Source organism: Panthera tigris, chromosome X, assembly GCF_018350195.1.
Source record: "Panthera tigris isolate Pti1 chromosome X, P.tigris_Pti1_mat1.1, whole genome shotgun sequence".
In the NCBI taxonomy this organism is placed as follows: domain Eukaryota; kingdom Metazoa; phylum Chordata; class Mammalia; order Carnivora; family Felidae; genus Panthera; species Panthera tigris.
Window position 1 is genome coordinate 68,762,688 of NC_056677.1, and position 7,057 is coordinate 68,769,744.

The window sequence follows — 7,057 nt, forward strand, 5'->3', positions numbered from 1 at the left end:
ACCCCCTAGGCTAGCTAAGATAAACAGAGGTGGTGCCTCATGTCTGCTGTAAACAAACTTCTGCCCCACTGCCTGGTGTCAGGAATTTGTTTTGTATTAACTCAAACCCTTAACCCCAAATATCTTCAAGATCCCCTTTCCCTCACGTCCCCAAGTTAATGTTCATAATTTCATTGTCTCCTTGTGCACATCATCACCATGTTTGTAAACCTTCTGATCCTAATAAAAAGTGGGCAGTGACCCTTATTCAGGGCTCTTGTCTTTTCCCAGACATTAGCCATCTCTCACATTTTAATCCTGCATCCCGCTCTCTTGCTAGACAGGAGAGAACTTTAGACTTAGAGTCTATGACAGTTCATGACCACTAAACCAGCCCTGCAAGAAATTTTAAGAAACCATATTTGAGTGGAGAAAAGACAAACAAAACAAAAAGGAACAAAAGCAACAAAGACTAGGAAAAACCAAAGAACATCACCAGAAGTACAAACTCTACAGGCAATACAAGGGCACTAAATTCATATATTTCAGTACTCATTCTAAATGTAAAAGACTAAATGCTCCAATCATGAGACACAGGGTATCAGAATGGATAAGAAAACAAGACCCTATCTGTTGCTTCCAAGGGACCCATTTTAGACCTAAAGGCACCTGCAGATTGAAAGCAAGGGGATTGAGAACCATCTATCATCCTAAAATTTTTTTTAACGTTTATTTATTTTTGAGACAGAGAGAGACAGAGCATGAACGGGGGAGGGGCAGAGAGAGAGGGAGGCACAGAATCGGAAGCAGGCTCCAGGCTCTGAGCCATCAGCCCAGAGCCCGATGCGGGGCTCGAACTCACAGACCACGAGATCGTGACCTGAGCTGAAGTCGGACGCTTAACTGACTGAGCCACCCAGGCGCCCCTAACAATCTATCATCCTAATGAAAATCAAAAGAAAGCTAGAGTAGCCATACTTATATCACACAAACTAGATTTTAAAATAAAGGCTGTAACAAGAGATGAAGAAGGGCATTATATCATAATTAAGGGGTCTATCCACCAAGAAGATCTAACAATTGTAGTAATTTATGCCCCCAAAGTGGGAGAACTTAAATATACAAATCAATTAATCACAAACATAAAGGAACTCATTGATAATAATACTATAATAGTAGGGGACTTCAACACCCCACTTACAACAATGGACAGATCATGTAAAAAGATCAACAAGGAAACAATGGCTTTGAATGACACACTGGACCAGATGGACTTAACAGATATATTCAGAATATTTCATCCTAAAGCAACATAATACACATTCTTCTTGAATGCATATGGAGAATTCTCCAGAATAGATCACATAATGCGTCAAAAATCAGCACTCAACATTTACAAAACGATTGAGATCATACCCTGCATATTTTCAGACAACAACGCTATGAAACTAAAAATCAACCACAAGATTAAAAAAAAAAATTGGCAAGGGGCGCCTGGGTGGCTCAGTCAGTTAAGCATCCGACTTCGGCTCAGGTCATGATCTCACAGTCCGTGAGTTCGAGCCCCGTGTCAGGCTCTGTGCTGACAGCTCAGAGCCTGGAGCCTGTTTCGGATTCTGTGTCTCCCTCTCTCTCTGCCCCTCCCCTATTTATGCTCTGTCTCTCTCTGTCTCGAAAATAAATAAACGTTAAGAAAAAATTTAAAAAAAAATTGGCAAGACCATGATACTTGGAGATTAAATAACATCCTACTAAAGAATTAATTGGTTCAACAAGAAATTAAAGAATAAATTAAAAACTACAAAGGAAGCCAAGGAAAATGAAAACACGACAGTTCAAACACTCTTGGATGCAATAAGGGCAGTCATATTAGGGAAGTATATTCAATCCAGGCCTTTCTAAAGAAGTAAGAAAGGTCTCAAATATAAAACTTAACCTAGCACCTAAAAGAGGTGGAAAAAGAAGAGCAAATAAAGCCCCAAATCAGCAGAAGACATGAAATAATAAAGATTAGAGCAGAAATCAATGGTAAGAAAAAACAGTTGAACAGGTGAATGAAACCAGTAGCTGGCTTATTGCAAGAATTAAGAAAATTGATAAACCCTTAGATAGTTTGATAAAAAAGAAAAAGGAAAGGAACTAAATAAATAAAATCACATATATAAGGGAAATACCACAACCCACACTGCAGAAATACAAACAATAATAAGAGAATATTATGAGCAATTATATGCCAACAAATTGACCAAACTGTAAGAAATAGAAAAAAATAATAGAAACATAAACAAAACTGAAACAGGAAGAAATATAAAATTGGAACACATCCATAACCAGGAAAGAAATTAATCTGTAATAAAATATCTCCCAACAAACAAGAGATCAGGGCCAGTTATCATGCCAGGGCAATTCTACCAAACATTTAAAAAAGAGTTAACACCTATTCTTTTGAACCTGTTCCAAAATATAGAAATGGAAGAAATACTTCCAAACTCATTCTACAAGGCCAGCATTACCTTGATTCCAAAATCAGTAAAAGACCCCACTAAAAAAGGAGAACTACAGACCAATTTCTCTGATGAACATGGATGTAAAAATTCTCAACAAAATACTAGCAAACCAGATCTAACAATACATTAAAAGAATTATTCATCATGGTCAAGTGGAATTTTTTCCTGGGATGCAACTCTGGTTCAATACCCACAAATCAATCAATGTGATACATCAAATGAGTAAAAGAAAGGATAAGAACCATATGATCCTTTCAATAGATGCAAATGAAAGCATTTGACAAAGTACAGCATCTTTTCTTCATAAAACCATCAAGAAGGTAGGGATAGAAGAAACATACCTCAACATTATATAGGCCATATATACAACTAATATCATCTACAATGGGGGAAAAACTGAGAGATTTACCTCTAGGGTCAGGAACATGACAAGGATGTCCACTCTCATCACTGTTATTTAACATGGTGTTAAAAAGTCCTAGCCTCAGCAATCAGACAACAAATGAAATAAAGGCATCCAAATCAGCAAGGGGGAAGTAAAACATTCACTCTTCACAGATGAAATGATACTCTATGAAGAAAACCCAAAAGACTCCACCAAAAAACTGCTAGAACTGATACATGAATTCATCAAAGTTGCAGGATATAAGATCAAAGTACAGAAATTGGTTGCATTTCTATACACCAATAAGGTAGCCACAGAAAGTAATCAAGGAATTGACCCAATTTACAATTCCACCAAAAACCATAAAATACCTAGGAATAAACCTGATTAAAGAGCTGAAAAAACTAGACACTGAAAACTATGTAAACCTTATGAAATATATTGAAGAAGACACAGACACACACAAAAATGGAAAAGCATTCCATGCTGATAGATCAGAAGAACAAATGTTAAAATGTCTATACTACCCAAAGCAATGTACATATTCAACGCAATGTCTATCAAAATAACACCAGCATTCTTCACAGAGCTGGAACAAATAATTCTAAAATTTGTATGGAAGCAGAAAAGACCCTGAATAGCCACAGCAATGTTGAAAAAGAAAATCAAAGCTGAAGGCATCACGATTCCGGACTTCTAGATGTATTACAAAGCTGTAATCATCAAGACAGTATGGTACTGGCACAACACCAGACACATAGATCAGTGGAACAGAATAGAGAACCCAGAAATGGACCCACAAACATATGGCCAGCTAATTTTTGACAAAACAGGAAAGAATATCCAATGGAAAAAAGACAGTCTTCTCAGCAAATGGTGTTGGAAAAACTAAACAGTGACATGCAGAAGAATGAACTTAGACCACTTTATTACACCATACACAAAAATAAACTCAAAATGTATGAAAGACATAAATGTAAGACAGGAAGCCACCAAAATTCTAGAGGAGAAAACAGGTAACAACCTTTTTGACCTCGGTGCATTAACTTCTTACTTGACATATCTCCAGAGGAGAGGGAAACAAAAGCAAAAATGAACTATTTGGACCTCATCAAGTTAAAAAGCTTCTGCACACCGAAGAAAACAGTCATCAAAACTAAAAAGCAACTGACCAAACAGAAGAAGATACTCACAAATGATATATCAGATTAAGGGGTAGTATCCAAAATCCATAAAGAACTTATCAAACTGAACACTCAAAAAACAAATGATCCAGGGAAGAAATGGGCAAAAGACATGAATAGACATTTCTCCGAAGAAGACATACAGATGGCTAACAGACACATGAAAACAGTCTCAACATTACTTATCATCAAGGAAATACAAATTCAAAACTACAGTGAGATACCACCTCAAACCTGTCAAAATGGCTAAAATTAACAACTCAGGCAACCACAGATATTGGCAAAGATGTGGGAAAGAGAAAGCCTTTTACACTGCTAGTGGGAATGCAAACCGGTGCAGCCACTTTGGAAAACAGGATGGTGGTTCCTTAAAACATTAAAAATATGGGACACCTGGGAGGCTCAGTCGGTTAAGCGTTTGACTTTGGATCAGTTCACGATCTCATGGTTCAGGGGTTTGAGCCCCACATCAGGCTCTGTGCTGGCAGCTGAGCTGGAGCATGCTTCAGATTCTGTATCTCTCTCTATCTCTGTCCCTCCCTTGCACATGCTGTCTCTCTCAAAGATACATAAATATTAATTTTTTTTAAAAAAAAGAACTACTTTATGAACCAGCAATTGCATTACTAGCTATTTATTCAAAGTATACAAAAATGCTGATTCAAAGGGGCACATGCACCCCGATGGCTATAGCACCACTATCAACAATAGCCAAAGTATGGAAAGAGCCCAAATGTCCATCAACTGATGAATGATGAAAGAGGAAATGATAGAGATATACGCTGGAATCTTACTTGGTGATAAAAAGAATGAAATATTGCCATTTGCAACAACATGGATGGAACTACAGTATCTTATGCTAAATGAAATAAGTCAGTCACAAAAGACAAATTAAAATACAAGTATCATATGATTTCACTCATATGTGGGATTTAAGAAACAAAACAGATGAATATAGAGAAGGGAAGCAAAAATAAGATAAAAACAGAGTGAAGCAAGCCATAAGAGACTTAAATACAGAATGCCAACTGAGGGCTGCTGGTGGGGTTTGGGTGGGGGAATGGGTTAAATGGGTGATGGACATTAAAGAGGGCACTTGTTGGGATGAACACTGGGTGTTATATATATATATATATATATATATATATATTTAATGAATCACTAAATTTTATTTCTGAAATCATTATTATACTCTATATTAACTAAGTTGGATTTAAATTTTCAAAAATTTAAAAAAAGATTTCACATATTAGTGATACCATGCAGTACATGTCTTTCCCTGTCTGGCGTATCTTGCTTATTATGTGCTCAATATCCATTTACATGGTTGCAAATTAAATACACCCTTCTTTTCCATGGCAGAATAGTATTCTGTTGTGTATATATATCACATCTTTTTTATTCCTTTATTCAATGGTGGGCATATAGATTGTTTACATATCTTGGTATTATGAATAGCACTGTAATAACCACAGGAGTACAGGTATCTTGCCCAAATTCTGTTTTCATTTCCTTTTTATATATACCCGGAAGTGAAATTGCTGGATTTTATGTTGGGTCTCTTTATTTTTTTTGAGAAATTTTCATATTGTTTTCAATAGAGTTTGGAGAAATTTACACTGTCACCAACAGTGTATAAGTGTTCACTTTGCACCACATCCTCACAAGCACTTGTTTCTAATCTTGATTACATTTATTCAAACAGGCATTAAGTAGGTAATAACTCACTGGTTTTGATTTACATTTTGCTGATGATTAATGATGTTAAGCAACTTCTCATGTGTTGAACATTTTGAACTCCTCTTTGGAAATTTCTATTTAGTTCTGCCTATTTTATTTTATTTCATTTTATTTTATTTTAATATGGAATGCTTCATGAATTTGCGTGTCATCCTTGCACAGGGGCCATGCTAATCTTCTCTGTATCATTCCAATTTTAGTATATGTGCTGCTGAAGTGAGCACAGTTCTGCCCATTTTAAAAAGAAATGAAGTATTGACATGTGTTATAACATGGATGAACCTAAAAAAAAATATGCTGAAACCATACAAAAATGTTCATGATGTATGACAACCTTTAAATAAAATTCTAGAAATAGAAACTAATATATAATGATAGAAAGCAAGTCACTGGTTGTCTGGGAAATGAGGGAGAAGAGAAGAGACATTAAAAAATGACAAGAGCAAACTGTTCAGAGTGATCAATATGTTCAGTGTCTTGATAGAGGCAATGGCTTAACTTACCTCAAATACATCAAATAAATAAAATCTCGGGGGGTTCCGGAAGATGGCGGCGTAGGAGGACTCGGGGCTCACAGCGCGTCCTGCCGATCACTTAGATTCCACCTACACCTGCCTAAAGAACCCAGAAAACCGCCAGAGGATTAGCAGAAGGGAGTCTCCGGAGTCAAGCGCAGACTAGAGGCCCACGGAAGAGGGTAGGAAGGGCGGCGAGGCGGTGTGCGCTCCACGGACTGGCGGGAGGGAGCCGGGGCGGAGGGGCGGCTCGCCGGCCAAGCAGAGCCCCCGAGTCGGGCTGGCAAAAGCGGAGGGGCCTGACAGACTGTGTTCCGACAGCAAGCGCGACTTAGCGTCTGGGAGGTCATAAGTTAACAGCTCTGCTCGGAAAGCGGGAATGCTGGAAGACAAAGGGAGGGAGAGCTGCTGAGCCCCCGGACGGCAGAGCTCAGCTTGGCGGGGAACAAAGGCGCCAGCGCCATCTCCCCCGCCCATCCCCCAGCCAAAATCCCAAAGGGAACCAGTTCCTGCCAGGGAACTTGCTCGCTTCGCTCAAACACCCAACTCTGTGCTTCTGCGGAGCCAAACCTCCGGCAGCGGATCTGACTCCCTCCGCTGCCACAGGGCTCCTCCTGAAGTGGATCACCTAAGGAGAAGCGAGCTAAGCCTGCCCCTCCAGCCCCCGTGCACCTTGCCTACCCACCCCAGCTAATACGCCAGATCCCCAGCAACACAAGCCTGGCAGTGTGCAAGTAGCCCAGACGG

General features: G+C 38.8%; 1 non-coding gene across 1 annotated transcript; it reads right to left on the minus strand.

Moving 5' to 3' along the window:
- Positions 1–5,912: 5,912 nt before the first annotated feature.
- On the minus strand, positions 5,913–6,019 carry LOC122235662. Its single transcript, XR_006213688.1, has one exon. It is a non-coding gene; the product is annotated as a U6 spliceosomal RNA (small nuclear RNA).
- Between the last annotated feature and the right edge of the window lie 1,038 nt (positions 6,020–7,057).